General features: G+C 41.5%; 1 protein-coding gene across 4 annotated transcripts in view; it reads right to left on the bottom strand.

Annotated features, from left to right (window-relative positions):
- The window catches only part of LOC135113626 (uncharacterized), a 333,746-nt gene that overhangs the window by 303,872 nt on the left and 13,235 nt on the right, over positions 1–16,639 (bottom strand). For all 4 annotated transcript variants that reach the window (XR_010274912.1, XR_010274910.1, XR_010274911.1 and 1 more), the window contains exon 2: positions 5,863–6,105. The gene's annotated coding sequence lies outside the window, so the exon portion shown is untranslated. The remainder of the gene's footprint in view (positions 1–5,862; positions 6,106–16,639) is intronic.

The raw sequence follows: 16,639 nt of genomic DNA on the forward strand, positions 1-16,639 counted from the left end.
CAGCACCCCTAGTCTTCTCTCCACCACCCCCTAGTCTTTCCTCCAGCACCCCTAGTCTTTCCTCCAGTATCACCTTCTCTTTCCTCCACCACCCCCTTATCTTTCCTCCAGCACCTTTTGGTCTTTCCTACAGCACCCTTTGTCTTCCCTTCACTCCAGCACCCTTTGTCTTCCCTTCACTCCACCCTATCTCTTTCCATCAAATATACAGTACCATACATACAAATGAGTTACTGTTTACACCCGCAAAATACACCACTTTTTCACCACAACTAAACAGACAAACACGCCACTCAACACCAGCCACTCAGGTTCTCCACTGCACGAGTTGCTATAATGCTCCTTCACCCCAATTGCTGGTAAACTAAACTCTTTCCCTTTTTCTCTTCGTTTTCCTCCTTCCTGTGACTTGAATTGATTTAAAAAGAGGGGTCATTAAGATGTCTGAAAGTAATTTGGCTGTTTTTTTTTTTTTTTTTTTTTTTTTGTCACTTGTAAACTTAACTCTTGGTCTGTTTCTGTTTATTTTCCTCCTTCCTGTGACTTGAGTTGATTTGAAAAAGAGGTTTATTAAGACACGTTCGTAAATAAACTTGCTCGCTTTTTTTCTTTTTTTTTCTTTTCTTCCTTTTTCTTATTTTACTTATATTATTTTCTTTCTATTTCTCTAACTTACTGAGCGGGAGATTGAGCATATTTTTTTTTCCTTTTTTTTCTTTTCTTTGTGCTGTCGATAAGGAACCAAAAAAACAGCTAAAGTTTTTTTTACTTTTCTTTTGTCTTTATTTTTCTTGACATCTGTAACTTAAGGAATGAGAATTGAGGCAGGACTTTTCTTTTGTTTTTTCCTCGCTTTAGTTTGTGTTATTGATATGTTACGGAAAAACCACCAAAATTAGCTAACTTTCTCTTTTCTTTTCTTTTTTCTAACTTAGGGAATGGCAAATTTAACGAGCTTTTTCCTTTTTTTTTGTGTGTTTTTAATAAGTAAAAATAAAACACACACACACACACACACACAAACACAGACACACACACAGAACGCAAGAAATTTAACTAACACTCACAAACAAAGACACACTAAACACCACACACATCCCCCCTTTCCACCCCTCCTGCCAACCCCCCCCCCCCCCCCACACACACACACAACCATCATGAGTTAGCGCAATAAACCCACAAAACACAGCGACTTTCTGAGCACCATTCCGGGGACGTAAAAGCGCCACAACCCGCACCACGCGAGTCACAATAATGGACTGGGGAAATAAAAGACTGGAGCACCACAATTACACGCAAGCAGTCGGGAGTGAGCCAGAGTCGGGGAGCCACGGAGCCACGGAACCGCCGCCTCGCCTCATACATAAGTAACCAACCACTCCAGTACCTTTTATGTAAGTGGAGGTGGTGGTGGAGGTGGTGGAGGTGGTGGAAGTGATAATATAAACAAAATAGTACTTCAGGTGTAGCCCTCTCTCTCTCTCTCTCTCTCTCTCTCTCTCTCTCTCTCTCTCTCTCTGTTTGGAGGGGAAAGGGGACAGGTGGGGGTGGAAAAACATGGGGTGTTCTAGGAGGGAAAATGGGAGGAATAGAAAAAAATGGAGAGAAAAGCAAGGAGTGTTTGTAATTAGACAAGGCAAGTTAAGATAAATGGGAGGAATGCAAGAAAGACGAGTAAGTAATGTAGGAAAGAAAACTGTTTGAGGGAAGGAAGGGAAAAAAATATAGAGAGAAGGAAAAAAGCAAGGGATGGTGAAGTACGGAGAAGGAAGAAATGGAGGAAAGAGACAGGTTACAATGAAGGAAGAAATAGAAAAGGGGAAAAAAGATAGGAAAAGGGAGAGGAGAGGGAAATTTCGGGAAACACTAAGGAAAAACTGAAGAGAGGAAGAGAAATATAGAGAAGCTGAAGAAGGTAAGGAATGCAATGAGGAAGAGAGGGGAAAGTGTGAAGAGGATAAAACATAGATTAATAAGGACAAGGACGAATGAGAGAAATGGGAGAATGAGAGAAAAAAGGGAATGATGGAAACAAAAAGTAAAAGTGTTATATGAATGAGTAACAAGAGGAAGTGGAAGAGGAGGAATAGGAAGACCAGGAGGAAGGATATGAGGAGACAGAGGAGGAAGAGGAAGAGGTGGAAATAGGAAGATGAATACGGAGGGCGAAAGCGGAAGTTAACGTGTGGCAAGGAGGAGGAGGAGGAGGAGGAGGAAGAGGAAGAGGAAGAGGAAGATGCCATGGCGCCGTAAAAGGAACACGATGCTCTTTTTTTTTTTGCCGAAACACAACAGACCTCTCGGGGACAACATTAAACGGGGAGGAGGAGGAGGAGGAGGAGGAGGAGGAGGAGGAGGGAGGAGGAGGAGGAGGAGCCATTAGACAAAAAGCAGCAGCAGTACCGGGGTCTCTGCTAGCGGACGGACCTTCTCTCGTATTAACACACGCAGGAGGAGGAGGAGGAGGAGGAGGAGGAGGAGGAAGAGGAGGAGGGGATGCTGGTGGAGGAGGAGGAGGAGGAGGAGTCACCTTTCTACCCTCTAAACAAACACCAAAGACTAAGAGAGAGAGAGAGAGAGAGAGAGAGAGAGAGAGAGAGAGAGAGAGAGAGAGAGAGAGAGAGAGAGAGAGAGAGAGAGAGAGAGAGAGAGAGAGAAAGCCTAACGCCACCACAACACACGAATGAAAAAGAACAAAATAAAAACGAAAAATAAAAAAAAAGAAAGAACGAAAGGCACCGCGGACACCTAGAGAGAGAGAGAGAGAGAGAGAGAGAGAGAGAGAGAGAGAGAGAGAGAGAGAGAGAGAGAGAGAGAGAGAGAGAGAGAGAGGGGTAAGGTGGGTGTGGGTTGGAATCCCTTGGCACACGCGGCTGGCTAAAGACATTCTAGTAACGAGTGAGGCAGGGAAGGGGCGGGCGGGCAGGCGGGCGGGCGGCGCTAGGAGGCGAGACCTCAGGGGCGAGGGAAGGAAGGGGCGGCGGTGTTGTTACCGGCATAGCGTCTGGGCAGGACTTGTTGCGTCACTGCTCCCCCATAAACCTGTCCTGTACACAGACACTTATTGCTACACCGCCTGCTGCTGGAGGAGGAGGAGGAGGAGGAGGAGGAGGAGGAGGAGGAGGAGGAGGAGGAAGCACAAGGAGACACAGGAGGAGGAGTAACAGGAAGACAAGAACGAGGAATAAGAACAGGAAGAGAACGAGGATAACAAGGAGGAGGAGAAGGAGGAGGAGGAGGAACAGGAGGTAGGTAGTACAGGAAGAGGAGGAGGAGGAGGAGGAGAAGTAAAACTAGGCATTAAGGACAAGGACGAGGATAACGACAAGGAATAAGAGAAGGAAAAGGAGAATGAGGACAATAAATAGAAAGAGGACAGCGATGAGAACAAGAATTAAAAGAATGAGGACAAGCAAGAGGATAAGGAGGAAGAGGAGAACGAGAACGACGCGGAGGAGGAAGAGGAAGATGAGAGGAAGAGGAGGGTGAAGATGAGGAAATGGACGAGGTGGACGAAGAGGAAGAAAGAAGATAAAAAAGTATACAGAGGAGGAGGAGGAGGAGGAGGAGGCCGACAAAGACAAAATGGAAGAGAGAAAAGAAAGATTAGAAGAATGAAAGGATGGAGAGAGAGAGAGAGAGAGAGGAGAGAGAGAGAGAGAGAGAGAGAGAGAGAGAGAGAGAGGAGAGGAGAGAGAGAGAGAGAGAGAGAGAGAGAGAGAGAGAGAAGCAAAGTGAAGAAATCTTGAAGAGAAAGAAACAAAGGAAGGAAGAAAGAAAGCGAACAGGAGACACAAAGACGAGAAGAGTAGAACAAGGATGAAGAGGGAAAAAAAGAGGAGGGGAGGGCGAGGGACAAGACGGAACCGGAAGAATCTCAGTGAAAACAACGAAGATATGAAGAAGCGAAGACTGACTCAATATTATAAACTGAAGCAAGGAATTTTTTTTTTTTAACTCAAGAATGAAAAATTACAAAACAAAGGGAGTGTTATTTTTTTTCCCCTTGTAATTCCCTGTAACTCATTTTCATTCCCTTTGTATTCCACCCATTCCCTTCCCATTCCATTGTGATTTACCTTTTTTTCCCTTCATTGCATTCACCCATTGTCCCTTGTTTTCCTCCCATTCCATCGCAATTCCTTTTCTTTTCCTTCTCTTTGCATTCACCTATTCCCTTTCTTCCCCTCTCATTCTATTCTGATTTCTGTTCTCTTCCTTCTCATTCCATTCTGATTTTCTCTCCCCTGCATTCCAAATTAATTCCCTTTCTTTCCCTTTCCCTTCTCATTTCAATCCCTCGTATTTCCCTCCCATTCTATTCCAATGTCCTTTCTTTCCCTTCCATTCCATTCAAATTCCTTTCCCTTTTCCCTTTTCACTAACACCTTATGATAACATCTGAAGAAGTTGCCAAAGGATATGAAAGGACCAGGAAGGAATACGTGGTTCTGAAAATATTTAGACCGCATCCGTAAACACTTCCTCTTCCTCTCTCTTGCATTATACAGGTTTGAGGTGAAGATGCGAGTTTTCAAGATTTTTTCATGCTTCTATCAAGAGTTTAACAAAAATATACAGTTCTGAAAACGTTAACCCTTTCATTGCAATACGAAACAGTTAACAGCACCAAAATTAATCCATGAAATCTTAACAAGCATCTACAAGAAAGAAAGGGAAGGAAAAAGGACAGATTTCACATTTTCTACCCGGTTTTAAAGGTTGGAGGTGGGCTGTAGAACAAGTAAAGGTGTCTCAGAGTGATTGGTAATTAAGGAAAGGTGTGCAGAGGAGCAGTCAGAATCTCAAGGCAGTATTTCAAAACCTTTCTTCATCCTCTCTCTTGTATTTTACAGATCTGAGGTGTAATTTGGTGTTTTCAAGGCCTTATTTTCAAGATTCAAGCAATATTTTAATAGATTCTGCAGGACCAATAGCAAAAGCACTCTAAAACACGACTGGTTATCTACGTGACCTTTAAAATAGTCCTTAATGGAGATACAAAGCAGGAAATCAGAATATTCAGCGCGTTAATCTAGTCAACAAATCTCAAACACACACACACACACACACACACACACACCTTGACCTAAGATGGCGGCGCATGGCAGTCTTAGGGTGCAGGTGTTTTGTTTTTGTTTTCCTTTTATGATTCCAGCAATAGTTTACCGGAGATTCTGCACCAAAAGTAGTAAAAAAAGACTGATATTTAAAAAGCACATCTGATCATTTATGTGGCCTTGAAAATTTGTCTTAATAACAGAACGAAGCAGGAAATCAGAACATTCAATAGATTAGGTCAGTCCGGAACATTCAATAGGTTAGGTCAGTCCGGAACATTCAATAGGTTAGGTCAGTCCCAGAACACTCAATGGATTTCAATGAGTATTTTAGCCCAGATATCTCAAACACACACACACACACACACACACACACACACACATACACACACACCACACACACACACACCTTGACTTAAGTGAAAAATTTAAATCCATAAGAAAAATCCCAAAAATTCAAAGGATTATTCTAGTCATCCTTGAAGCAAATCCCAAGCATTCACATCACCACAGTCTACAATCAAGCCCACACATACCTTGACGGCGGCTCGCGGAAAATTATCATCCATTAGTCAGAACCCAAAAAATTCAAAGGATTATTCCAGCAACACATGAGCAAATCCAAAACATTCAGCGGGTTATCATGCACTACAAAGCAAATAATATACCTTGGCGGCGGATGAGGGGGAAAAATTTTCATCCATTAGTCAAATCCGCAAAATCTTCAAAAAAATTATTCTAGCGATCCATAAAGCAGATCCAAAACATAACAACAAAACAAATAAATAAACCTAGGACATACCTTGACGGCGGCTCATGTCAGACCCTAATCCAGTAGGCAAGACCTCGGAGGGGCGTCAGGAGCAGGCAGCAGCGGCAAGGGTCCACGGTCCACGGGTAGAGCTCAGCGCATCCCTCAAGACCCCAAAAAGAAAAGGTCTATCCCCCTGCAGTACTCCCTTTGCCACCCCCCTGAGCCTCTCGCAAGGGCTTAAGGGTGTCTCCGACGTGATGGGGTGACGGGGTGATGGGTAATGGGGGTAACCTGGGGAAGGAAGGAAGGTGTTGGGCTAAGATACAACTTTATGTAATACTAGAAGAAGAGTTGAGGAGGAGATGGAGGAATGGGAGAGGGGTGAAGGAGAGGAGAGGAGAGGAGAGGAGAGGAGAGGAGAGAAGAGGAGAGGATGAAAATGGATAGGATATGATAGAAAAGGAGAGGAAAGGAGAGGAGAGGATGGGATGGGATAAGCTATGATAGAAAAGCAGAGGAGAGGAGAGAAGAGGAGAGGAGAGGATGGTATAGGATAGGAAAAAAAAAGAATAGAGGAGAGGAGAGAAGGACGAGGGGGAGGACAAGGAGACGAGACGAGAGAAAAATAATAAAAGAACGAAAGGTGGAAGAAACAAAAATAACATGAAGAACACGGATGAGAACAAAAATACTAGAAAAAGAAGAAGCAAAAAGAAAAACAACACAAAGAACACGAAGAAGAGAGAAAATAGACTAAGAAAAAAATTCAAGGAGATGGAAGAAAAGTGAGAGAAAGAGAGAAAAAGGAAGAATAAAAAGAAGAGAAAAAGAAGAGAACACAAAGACGAAGAACATGTACAAGAGGAAAACACGAAGGAACGAGAAACAAGGACACGGTGGAGAAGAAGAAGAAGAAGAAGAAGAAGAAGAAGAAGAAGAAAAAGAAGAAGAAGAAAAAAAAAAAAAAAGAAGAAAGCACAGAGGGATAAAGGACACGAAGGATAAAAGTACAGACAAGCAAAAGAACGAGAGGATAAAGAGGGGAAACTTGAAAGAAAGGAAGAGAAAACGAACACAGAGAGAAAGAGAAAAGAGAACGAAGAAGAAATACAATATAACGCAAACCCCCAGAGAGAGAGAGAGAGAGAGAGAGAGAGAGAGAGAGAGAGAGAGAGAGAGAGAGAGAGAGAGAGAGAGAGAGAGAGAGAGAGAGAGAGAGAGAGAGAGAGAGAGAGAGAAAGGAAGGATAATAAACAGAATAAATGTATAATCCATGAAAATACACAATTCCCAGGCGAGTCATGAACGGAAACAGAACGAAGGAAGGGAAATAAGAAGGAAAACAAAAAAAAGACAAGGAAAAGGAACTGAGTTTGAAAAGGAGCTAAATGGAGGAAAATAATAATGATAAATGATGATGAAGACAATGATAGCAATAATACCAAACATACTGTGATGATAATGGCAATGATGGCGATGATAAGAAAGAAGTAAAAGAAAGAAGTGAAAATTTAAGACAAAAAAAAAAATCCGTGAATATAGATATAAGAAAACAATCACCACTTTTACTACTACTACTATTACTACTACTTACTACATAAACAGTGACAATAGTAGTAGTAGTAGTAGTAGTAGTAGTAGTAACAACAGCACCACCACCACCACCACCACCAATGATAATAATAATAATAATAATAATAATAATAATAATAATAATAATAATAATAATAATAATAATAATAATAATAATAAAACTCCCTCCCTTCTGAGCCAAGTCTCTTTCTTTCCCTGGACGTTGAGAGGCCTCGGGAGGAAAGAAGAAATATTTTCCCTCACTACACACTCCGCTTTTCCCCTCCCCTCACTCCCTCCCTTCCCCCTCCACTCCCCCAGCCTTCCTCCACTCCTCCCACTCCCTAAGTTCACATTATTTTCAAGAGGAAATTTAAAGATCTGAATTCGGTGCCTTTGGAGTAAAAGAATAAGTAAAATGTATTGTAAGAGAGGAATTACTTAAAAAAGATCCACATTATATGCTTTTTGATCCCGGGAATTGTGAGGGAAATAGGAGTAAACGTTATTATATTCTGTGATACGAGTAATAGTAGTAGTAGTAGTAGTAGTAGTATCAATATTCAAAGGTTTATTTTCTTTGTGTGTGTGTGTGTGTGTGTGTGTGTGTGTGTGTGTGTGTGTGGTGTGTGTGTGTGTGTTCCTTTGTTTATTGGCCCGTCAACCAGTCCAGTTTCTTTCCATCTCTATCTGTCCATCCGACTCTCTCTCTCTCTCTCTCTCTCTCTCTCTCTCTCTCTCTCTCTCTCTCTCTCTCTCTCTCTCTCTCTCTCTCTCAGACACACACACACACACATACACACACAAACACCTACCCTCCCTAATCTTTTGCCCTGCACTACCACCCCCCCCACCACCACCACCCACCTACAGTTGCTACATAGCGTCACCCAGCGTAACCCAACCTAACCCAACACAACCCAGCCCATTACATCTCAGTCTAAGGAAACCAATCCTCGCCGGGCAACATTACACCAGTCATTCCGCGGTTCTCAAATTCTAGTCTTCCCTCGCACACCCCTCCTTCCACTCGCGGCCTCCACATATTACGTTTTCTTTCAAGTCCCCCAATTTTTTTTTTCTTCTTCAGTGTCCCCTTCGTGCCTTCATGACCCCTTCACGCCCTCCCATTCTCTCATTCTCTCCCATTTGTGGTTGGTGGGGAGTGCTGGCGTTATTTGTTTCAGTCACATAAGGTTCTGCGTCTGCTTCTCCTTCTCTCGTCTCGCTGACACGTAAGGGGAGTGTGTGTGTGTGAGGGGGTGAGGGAGGGAGGGAATGAGGGGAGGAGAGGAGGGAATAAGGGAGAAAGAAAGGGAGGAGAAAGAGAATGTACGTCCCTATTTCATTGTTTTCTTTCTAATATCTAGACTTTTTCCTTAATTCCTTCCTTCCTTTCTCCCTTGTTTCCTCTAATTCCCTTTTTCTACTCCATCTACTCCCTTTTTCCTTATTCACGATTTAAAATGGCTTTTTTTTGCATCTTTATTATTTATTATCTATTTCCTTCCTTTTGTTGTCTCATCTGTTGTTTGTTTCCTGTTTCCTGTTTCCTTTTCTTGTTTTATTTCCTCTGACATGATTTTAGATTTTATTTTTTTTATTTTCATTTGTCTGATTGACTTACAAGATACATTGTTTTCCTCTCTCTAATTCCTTTCTTCCATTTCCACTGTTCTCTGTTTCCTTCTCGTCGTCTTTTTTCCAGAAACGAGATTTTAACAGTTCTGTGATTTATTTTCATTTATTCTTTTCACCTCAATCGTTTCTCCATTTCAAAGTAATGCTCAGTTTTCCTTCCTTACCCCCTTCCTTCTTTCCTTCCTTCATTCCATTTCCTTTATTGCCTCTTTCCTTCTTCTCTTCCTCCTCTCAGCTTTTTTTTTTTCCAAGCACATTATCTCTTTTCATTTATTTTCTTTCTCCTCGATCGTTTCTCTATTTTAAAGAAAGACGGTTTCCTCCTCCTCCTCCTCCTCCTCCTCCTTCTCGTCTTTTTCCCCCGGACACAATTTTTAACTGTTTCCATATTTATTTTCCTCACCTCAATCGTTCTCTATTTTAAGTAACGGTTCTGTTTTCCTCCCACTTCGGATTCTTCGGAGGTATTTCTCTCCAGTTTCCCTCCAGGACCCGCCAGATGTGTCCTCTTTTTCCTCCTTTTTTTCCCCTGTCTTTTTTTTTTCCCCTTCTTTCCACTTCTCTCTCCTTCGTTGCTCTGGGGCCAGTCACAGACCCAGACGTGAGTTAATGGCTAAATGTAGGGAGACAATCTCTCTCTCTCTCTCTCTCTCTCTCTCTCTCTCTCTCTCTCCTCTCTCTCTCCTCTCTCTCTCTCTCTCTCTCTCTCCTCTCTCCTCTCCTCTCTCTCTCTCTCTCTGGGGGATGTAATGGAGAGTTAAAGTCACTAGGAAAGACAGGCGTGTGTGTGTGTTGTGTGTGTGTGGTGTGTGTGTGTGTGTGTGTGTGTGTGTGTGTGTGTGTGTGTGTGTGTGTGTGTGTGTGTGTGTGTGTGTGTGTTTTTGTCTCGCTATTCTGTTTAATTTCGTTTTTCATCATGTTTATTTGTTAATTTGTCTTATTCATTTTTATTTACTATTTTTGTTTTGTTTTAAAAGAAATGTCCCAAAAATGTTAATGAAAAAAAATGAAAAAAAAAAATGAAGGCATAAAATCAATAAATAAACTTGAATTACTCTCCCTCTCACTTTCACTAACTCTCCCTCTCACTTTCACTAGAGAAATCTCCCTCACTATACACACAAGACCTCGCCAGACGCATCCCTCACAATCCCGTCACCGCCTCACTGTCTGTCCTTCACCATTTCCCACACAACACTCATCATTCTTCACTCCTTCACCATTCACTCATCATTCCTTCAACATCTGTCACCATTCCCCACCGTTCTTTACCTTTCCTCTCACCTTCCTCATTCATCACCCCTAACAAACTACCACTACTATTATTACTACTATACTACCACTACTACTACTACTACTATTATTATCAGCAAGGACAGTATTTACGTAAAAGAAGGTGGATGTCTGACACTACTTCTACTACTACTACTACTACTACTACTACTACTACTACTACTACTACTATAGCAATAATCACAGAAAAAGGCACAAAAAAAGCAGACTTATTACAACACCACCACCACCACTACCACTACCACCACCACCACCACAACAACAGACAATAGAAAAAAAGGGCAAGAAAAAAAATCAACAAAACACAGTGGGTAGATCTAAAGGGTGATGGAGTAATGGAGGCTTAAGACCAAATATTTGCATGGTATTGAGAGCAGGAAAGAGCGGCGGCCAAACTCGCGTCCATTACAGCATTAGAATAGATGAATTTCCCTCTCTCTCTCTCTCTCTCTCTCTCTCTCTCTCTCTCTCTCTCTCTCTCTCTCTCTCTCTCTCTCTACGCTGAATCGACACAGTATCCCAGTTTCATTGTTTTTTTGGAAAGATTGGCAATAAAGACTTAGTTAGAGTAGTTAGTTAGACTAGTTAGGTTAGAGTAGATATAAGTCATCTTGTGCACTGTGGATTGGCTGAAATGAAACGAAATTCCTGCCTACCACCACCCACGCACGCACGCACACGCACACACACAAGCACACGCACAAACACACAAAAAAAAAAAACGAGGGAAAATATTGAAGGAAATATGTATTCGTACTTTGGTGTTGTGTTGTGTTGTGTTGTGTTGTGTTGTGTTGTGTGTGTGTGTGTGTGTGTGTGTGTGTGTGTGTGTGTGTGTGTGTGTGTGTGTGTGTGGCAGACATACAAACATACACACACATACACACAAGGACACAGGCAGAAACACGTACATACAAGGACAATTGAAAGAAAAGAAACAAAAAAAAAAACAGTACAAAGAGAGAGAGAGAGAGAGAGAGAGAGAGAGAGAGAGAGAGAGAGAGAGAGAGAGAGAGAGAGAGAGAGAGAGAGAGAGAGAAAACAAGCAAAAGGTCACTACTTCTCTTGACCCGCGGCATCTTCTCTTCCATCACCACCACCTCCTCCTCCTCCTCCTCCTCCTCCTCCTCCTCCTCCTCCTCCCTCCTCCTCCTCCCTCTCCTCCTCCTCCTCCCTTAAAGCCCTCAGGTCAAAGGTTATATCGCTTTTACTTCATTTCTCACACCAAAACACGATTTCAATAAACAAATTTCCAACATGGCGGAGAGGAAAGGAAAACAGAAGGAAGAAAAAAAGTGGAAGGGGAAAGATAGAAAAGGTGAGACATAACAGAGGGAAACTAAAGGGGAAAACGGAGGATTGAAGAGGAAAAGAGAGAAGCAGCGCAAGGGGATAAAGGAAAGGAAAAGGGAAAAATGAGAAAGGAAGCTTAGGGAAAGAGAGAGAAAGTGAGAGAGAAAGAGGGGAGAGATGAAGGAGGGTGCTAAGAAAAAGATGGAAAAGTGGGAAACAGAAAGGGAAAAAGGGAAAAGGGGAGCTTAGAGACGTAGGAGGGAAGGATGTAGTGTTGATAAAGAAGAGAGAAAGAGTAATAAAGAAAATGAAAAAAAAGAGGGTGTGAAGGGAACGTGGAGAGAGAAGTGAGAGGAAAGAGGATGTGGAGGAGAAAAAGGGAAATAAAGAGGAAGAAAAGAAGAAAAAAAAGGAAATTTAGAGAAAGACGAGAAAGAGAAGTGTTAAGGAAGATGAAAAAAATCAATAAAATGAAAAGGAACGAGAGAGAAGGAAGAGGAAAAAAAAAGTACAAGCAGAAAAAGGAAAGAGGAGGAAGAAGAGGGAATATGAAAAAGATCAGAAAACGATGGAGGAAAGAGGGAACAAAAAGAAGAATAAGAATAAAAGGAAGAGACAGAAATCAAAAGCCAAGAGAAGAGAATTAAGATAATAAAAACACGAAATAGAGAAAAAAAAATATAGGAAAGGTGGGAAAAAAAGAGGGAAAAATAAAAATACATAAAAAGGAAAACACAAGAAAATGAAAGGCGAAAAAGATTAAGAAAGGAGGAAATTGAAAAAAAAAAAATAGGGAAACAGTGAGGGAGAAAAGGAGAAAAGGAGGGAGGGAAAGAGAAAAAGGGGGGGCGGAGTGGAGGGAAAAGGGGGAAATCTTGTCTATTTCTGTCAGGTAATATAAATATTACAGGTGTAAAGGCGCACACTTCACACCTGGACACACACACACACACACACACACACACACACACACACAGGTAGATGATAATGATTAAGAAGAAGAAGAAGAAGAAGAAGAAGAAGAAGAAGAAGAAGAAGAAGAAGAAGAAGAAGAAGAAGAAGAAGAAAAAGAAAAAGAAAAAGAAAAAGAAAAAGAAGAAGAAGAAGATGAAGATGAAGAAGAAGAAGAAGAAGAAGAAGCAAACAAAAAAATGATAAAAAAAGAGAATAAAAGTCGGGGAGAGAGAGAGAGAGAGAGAGAGAGAGAGAGAGAGAGAGAGAGAGAGAGAGAGAGAGAGAGAGAGAGAGAGAGAGAGAGAGAGAGGAGAGAGAGAGAGAGAGAGAGAGAAAAAAAAAAACACTAACCAGCAAACAAAACCACCACCACCACCACAAGACCACCACCACCACCACCAGCAGGGGAGAGAGGGAGAGGGGGAGGGAGGGTGGCCGGGGTTCCAATAATGCTCCCAACGCCGATATTAGATATTGTTGCCCAGATTAAATTCCAAAACGGGCCATGGGAGTCCTTTAAAGCATATTACCCTAAAAATATGCACAGGTAGAATATTCCAGTCTGCTTCCCAGCTTCTGTGGGGAGGAGGAGGAGGAGGAGGAGTCTGTGCAGCATCTGTTGAGAGGAGGAGGACGAGGAGGAGGAGGAGGAGGAAGAGGTCAGGAAGAGATTAGACTAGTTCGAGGAAAGATTTGTTTGTCATGTAGTTTGTAATGGTTTGTGTATGTGTGTGTTTGAGGGAGGGAGGGAGGGAGGGAGGGAGGGAGGGAGGGAGGGAGGGAGAGTAAACACCAAGCACAATTACACAAAACACATTATGTAAACACACACACACACACACACACACAAACAAGACCAAAAGGAAAGAAAACGAAAAACACACACAGACACACACACACACACACACACACACACAAATAAATCCTTCCTTCCCCCTGCAAAACAAAAAAAAAAAAAAGAAAAAAAATACAAGAAGGTACAAACAAGCACCAAACACAACAAATACACAAATCTCAACACATTACGTATCAAAACACTTAACCTAAACACACAAAAAAACATTAAAAAACAAAAACAAAACCTCTCCCTCAAAAAAAAACAAAAAAAAAAAAAGCAAAACTAAACAAACAAATAAAACAATAACCTAACCACCAAAACACACACACAATAAACAAAGCAATAAATCAAGAGAAAATTCACCCGTAGAAACAATTCAAGGCAGGAAGTCAAAGATAAAAAAAAATAAATAAATAAATAAAAAAAAAAACATTACAGGCTGTTTTTGAATACCAAATCAGGTTTATTTAGCAAACTTTACCTGGGAGGGAAGGAAGTAAACCGGGAATTGATTTTACCTTCATTTTGAACTTGGTTTGAGAGAGAGAGAGAGAGAGAGAGAGAGAGAGAGAGGAGAGAGAGGAGAGAGAGAGAGAGAGAGAGAGAGAGAGAGAGAGAGAGAGAGAGAGAGAGAGAGATTACAACATACATTTACATACACGTAAGAATACAAGAGATAAGAAATAATGTTAGATAAGAAACAAGGCTATAGAAAGGAAATACAAATGAAGAAGGAAAAATAGAGAAAATGAAAATAAGATAAGATAAGAAAGATAAGATAAGAAATATGAAAATAACACAATATTATACAGAAAAGTTGAAAAAAGAGAAATCGTAGGAAAATATAGAAGAGGAAGAAGAAATGGCAGGAGAGAATAAAAGGGGAATGAAGAACTCGAAGGATAAAAGTAGAGAAGCAAAAGAAAAAAGGAAAATAGAGGAAAAACTCGAAAGGAAAGGAAGAAATAACGTCCAGTGAAGAAGAGAGAGAGAAAAGAGAAAGACTGAGAAGAACAAGAAAAACAAGAAGAAAAATCACGATGACCAAGATAATGAAAAAAAAAGACAAAGATAAACAACACAAATTTATCAAATACATATTTTTTCCCTCATCTTTCTTCCTTTCTTCCCTCCTTACCTCCTTCCTTTCTTGTCTCCATACCTCTTTCCCCCCCCCACCCTTTCCCTCACTGGTTCCCTCCCGTTTTCCCTCCACGGCGACGATAATGAAAATAATGACAAAAACAGATAAAACACACACATACGCACACACACACACAAGCCTTATCAAACACCACCGTTCCTTCCCTCCCTCCTTCCCTATCTCCCTCTCCCTCCCTCTCTCTCTCCCTCCCTCCCTCCCAGCTCAGCGCACCGGACAGGAAGAGAGCCTTATGCAAAATGGCCCCGGAAAAATTAACAGCCTTTTCGATGCCGAGCCGCGCATGTGTAATACCGTGTGGTGGTGGTGGTGGTGGTGGTGGTGGTGGTGGTGGTGGTGGTGGTGGTGGTGGTGGAGGAAGTAAATATTGGAAACGAGAGTACAGTGGAGAGGGAAGTGAGGGGAGTTTGGGGCCAGGAGAGAGAGAGAGAGAGAGAGAGAGAGAGAGAGAGAGAGAGAGAGAGAGAGAGAGAGAGAGAGAGAGAGAGAGAGAGAGAGAGAGAGAGAGATTGATTATAACCCACGTACTGGCAAAGATACAAGAAAATACGTAGGATAAGATAAAGTATAATATAAAAAGGAAACTAGGAGACTGAAATGCGAAAAAAGGGAAGGAGAAATAGAGAAATAAAGACAACCCATAGACACCCTAAAACACACACACTAACACACACTAAAACACACACACAAACACACTAACACACACTAAAACACACACACACACACACTAACACACCCTAAAACAGCCACAAACAAACACACACACACACACGCAACACCTTCACCTCACCTGTACTTACAATAACCCTTTCACTGAGACATGCAGGAATTCACGGCACTTAAAACAAATGTATGAAGTTTTTATAAGCATCTACAACCAAGGAGATAAAGATGGAATGGATTTCGAAGTTTCTGTCCTGTACAATGTTCAGTGGTGGCTGTGGAGGAGAAGACGTCTCAGAGTAGTTAGTGTCGTATTATCTCAGTTGCATTCCAGGTACCATTATAAAACTGTACTGACTTTAAGATTATTATTATTTTTATTTATTTATTTATTTTTTTTTTTTTTTTTTGTGGGGGGGTAATAAAGGCAATAAAAGTATCCTCTAGCTACTCACCAATTACCACTATAATTTCCGTTTGTTCCTTTGCTGGTTTATAATTCCAATAGTTTTTATATATTTATTTTATTTTACTTGCCGATTTCCGAACAGAGTCAAAAGCGGGTCGTCAAAAATTAAGGGATATGCGTCTTTAAAATTCCCTCTTGAAAAAAAAAAAAAAAAAGTTCAAGTCACAGGAAGGAGGAAATACAGAAGCAGGCAGGGAGTTCCAGAATTTACCAGGGAAAGGGATGAAGGATTGAGAACACTTGTTAACTCTTGCATTAGAGAAGTGGACAGAATAGGGATGAGAGAAAGAAAGAAGTCTAGTGATTTCATGAAGCTTAAAAGGTGCTGAAAGGGTTAAGATGTGTCAGCTACGAGTAGAAGTGAAAGAGTTAAGGTCACTATACCACGCAATCACTGGCGGACGTGTGCCGGTCCTTCATCCCCCTCGTTATCGGCTCAAGGAGGGACTGATTAACTGCCTCACAAGTAATTAAGCCACTAAAAGACAATTACTTCTGCCTAATGACTTGATTTTTCTATTCTGTGCAGGTTATTTAAGAAGGGCGAGGTAAAGACTAAGGTGGGGAGATAATTAAAGGTGTGTTGGTTTGGTTTATGGTAATGTTTGGCTTGTTGTTGAGTGGTGGTGGTGGTGGTAGTAGTGGTAGTAGTAGTAGTAGTAGTAGTATGCAATGATATTTTTCAGAAGAGGAATAATAGTAGTACTAAAAGGAAGACGAAGACGAAGGCGAAGACGACGAAGAAGAAGAAGAAGAAGAAAATGATGATGATGATGGTTTCTAAAAGTCTAAAACAATGCAACTGACAATAATATATCCTTGTATTCCACTCTCTCTCTCTCTCTCTCTCTCTCTCTCTCTCTCTCTCTCTCTCTCTCTCTCTCTCTCTCTCTCTCTCTCTCTCTCTCACCCTTGCAAGACTACCTTTCATTCTCCCTTC

This window comes from Scylla paramamosain, chromosome 26, assembly GCF_035594125.1.
Source record: "Scylla paramamosain isolate STU-SP2022 chromosome 26, ASM3559412v1, whole genome shotgun sequence".
Lineage (NCBI taxonomy): Eukaryota > Metazoa > Arthropoda > Malacostraca > Decapoda > Portunidae > Scylla > Scylla paramamosain.